The following is a 3,771-nucleotide window of genomic DNA, read 5'->3' as shown; positions in this document are numbered from 1 at the left end:
GTTTTGTGGCTTGTTTTCTTATGGGACAGTCACAGTTTTTATCATAGAGCTCAAGTAATATGGATAGAAAGGCATCATATTGTCTATCAAATTAGCGGTGCCTATTGGTTTTAAGATCAATGGAAAGAGACTGCTCTACATCTGATTTATAATAGTTAAAAGGATATGAGAGAGTATGTTTTACCCCCTGTCCGTCCGTCCGTGTGTCCGTGTGTGTCCCTGTCCGTGTGTCATTCTGTCATTCTGTGTACAGCTAATCTCCGCCACCGTTGGCTTGATCGCAGCGAAACTGTGCACACACCCTCTGGATTCCAGAGTAGAACCTCTGCCCCAAATTTTTCACATGGGCCTGTTAGCGCCACCAGGAGGCCGCTTTTTGCAAAATTTTTTTTTTTACAGTACTCCTACAGATTTTATCCAAACATCACGCAAATCAGTACGCAATATCTCTATAGTCATGTGATCAACACGGATCTGTCTGATTTTCCATATTCCATCCTGATTGGCTACGGTTGGCTTCCAAAGTTTGCAGGATTGGTCCGTTTTGAACAAAATGCCTCAAATCATGAACGCAGCTTGCGATTTCCGTGAGATTTCACACGCACATTCCCACTTTGCCGAGGAAGAAATGCCAGTGACATTTTTCAAATCAGCCTCATGGTGGCGCTATAAAGGGACTATTTGCATTTTAACTATAACTGCACCGATTTGCGTGAAACTTTGCACGCACACTCCCTAGAGGCCAAGGAAAAACGTCTGCCCTGCATTTTTCACATTTGCCTTTCATAGCGCCACCAGGAGGCCGACTTATGTAAAACACATTTTTTGATATTAAGCCTTCAGATTTTATCAAAATTTCACGCAAATCGGTACACATGATCTCTATAGTCATGTGATCAAGACGGATTGGTTTAATTTTTCATATTCCATCCTGATTGGCTAACATTGACAATCTAAAGTTTGCAGGAGTGGCCCATTTTGAACAAAATGCCACAAATCATGAACGCAGCATCTCATTGCGGTGACACTTTGCTCGCACATTCGCACTACGTTGAAGAACAAATGCCACCCTTTTCTTTTTTATATTACTCCGACAAATTTTGTCCAAACATCATGCAAATCGGTACCCATTATCTCTATAGTCTGGTGATCAAGATGGTTCTGTCCGATTTTTCATATTCCATCCTTATTGGCGAATTCCGAACATTGCTGGCCCACAATAACCTACCTGACCTGGCGGAGGAGCACTTTTTCTAGTTGGTAATGTGTTCGTCCTGTTTGATGTTCAGCACCACATGTCCGTGGTGTATAAAACTGCTCCCAATTAGCATGAGTCTAAACGGCCAAGACAATATGCTTTACAATGTGCTTTATATTCACACACACGCGCACGCACGCACGCACGCACGCACGCACGCACGCACGCACGCACACACACACACACACACACACACACACACACACACACACACACACACACACACACACACACACACAGACACAGTTTAACAATGTATTCATATCCACACACAGGGAAAGCATACAGGGACACAAATATTTTAGGTGCAGTAAAGGTTACATTCACAAACTCATGGATATGTCCTCATGCTACAACACACAGCTTTGCCAGCCTTTCTGCCTCGTCTTTGAGCATCCCAATGATGCAATATTGCTTGATAAATCAAATTTTTGAGAGATGATTACTGCAGTTGGATCTGTGCTGGTTACTACACTCCATTGATAAATGAGGGCCTTTGAATTTAACCGGCCTGCCTCGAGTCCTGCTTTTGGGTCTATACTCTGCACTTTCCTGACACAAAAGAGGTTATTTTTCTGGTAATCATACGGGAACGTCTTTTGGTACTATATAGCACCTATTTTAAGCACTGAATCCAATACTTTTTTGGAGGACAAATAGTGAAAATTTGTGTCAAACAGCGTAGATCTGCTAAGGGTGTTCGAGGGATACCGCCCCTTGAGACACCTAAGACCTTCTGACCACAGCTCACAGCCACAGCTTCAGCAATGGAAGCTTTGAACATGGAAAAGCCAAAGAAAGTTCCACTGGAGGTGGGAGTTAAAGTCGCATGTGTGTGTCTGAAGACTGTAATTTTGTTACATTGGCCGCTGAAGTTGGCCGAGTACGTTTCGTTCGCACACGGACACACACGTACGTACACACACACACGCACGCACATTTGCGTGTGCGAGAGAGCTGCCGACACTGATTTTGTCACGTGCTCTAGTCTGTTCTATTTACTTCCTACAAATGCTGCTTCCTGCTCTTGCTGTCATGTGGGTCTGTTGTCCAATCAGAGGCTGGGTACAGTCATGAATTATGCAGCGCATTGCAGTTACGTCAGATGATTATCAGAGCCTTTGAAGAGAATGTGATTGGCGTGTCCCTGATGACACTAACGCAGTACCTGAATTTCATGTCACCTGCCACACCTGCTTTCACAGAGATAACGGTCTTAAGACCAGTTTTGGGGGTAAAAATCCATATTAATGCTTTAGAGAAAAGCAGACCAGCACACCAGGATTTTCATAGATAAGCTTAAAAAAAAAAAAAAAAAAAAAAAAAACATGCTTTTGGGTGGAGTGCCTCCATAAAGTCCTTCCAGACAGTCAGAGGCCTCCTCCAAATGTTACCAGTTCACCGGCACAACACGTTTGGGTTTTACCAGGCCTGTCCAGAGGCTTCCCCCGCCATCTGGACCAACTCACCACCAGATGGTGATCGGTTGACAGTTTAGCCCCTCTGTTCGCCCGAGTGTCCAAAACATGCGGAATCAAATCAGACGATATATATACGTAATTACAAAATCAATCATTTATCCTCAGCCTAGAGTGCTCTGGTACGGTACCTCGCACACATTTGCATGCATGCATGCATGCATGCATGCACGCACGCACGCACGCACGCACGCACGCACGCACGGGTTAAAACCAGGCTCTTCCTCCAGCTCTCACACTTTTCGAAGACATTCAGCCTGGAGCCGTACGCTCAGCCCTGTGTTCACCATGTTATTATACTCTAGGACAACATGTTCACTAATGTTCAAAGATTGAAGATAGTGTTATATATAATAGAGGGGTTCAACAGGTTCTCTGTAGGGCAGCCGTATAATATCGCTGTCGGGCAAAAACCTTGCATGTCCAGAACAGTTACTTTTCAGGAAATGGGAAGAAATAATTCCAATGTATCCAATAGTTATTAGTCACAGGCTCTTGTTTCAGTGGTCAACTAGTTATAAACAGACTTAACCGCTTTAATTTTCAAACATTTTAAAAAATATCGAAAATATTGCCAATCTACAAGTTCACAAGACTTGTAGATCGGCTATTTGGGGGAGACGGGGGTGGGACAAAAACATAAAAATGGAGATACAAGATTTCTGCCCGACAACAACGATATATCAAATGGGTGAACAAGTATCCCTCAGAGGTACTCGGGGGTACGAGCGAAAGTGGTTGGTTATGTTATGTTTAATGACAAAACTTTGACAAACTTTGTGTGCAACTAATAACTTAAGAGTTGGTAATTTACAGAGCGATTTGTAAAAACAAAATAATTATTTAATTCGTACAATATTATGTTATATGCTACAAATTGTTATCCCCCCCACCCCCATATAGAACACCTGCTCAAAGACTAAATGATTTATATTTATACAAATACTATGTTTAATTTAGATGTCATTAAGTCATTTTTGTGATACTGTACTTTGCTATATTTTATGAAAACTATAGAGCTTATGAATCCTAAAT

This window comes from Gymnoscopelus braueri, assembly GCF_963280865.1.
Source record: "Gymnoscopelus braueri genome assembly, chromosome: 2".
Lineage (NCBI taxonomy): Eukaryota > Metazoa > Chordata > Actinopteri > Myctophiformes > Myctophidae > Gymnoscopelus > Gymnoscopelus braueri.
The sequence above is the reverse complement of the archived record's forward strand: the minus strand, read 5'-3'. Positions refer to the sequence as shown.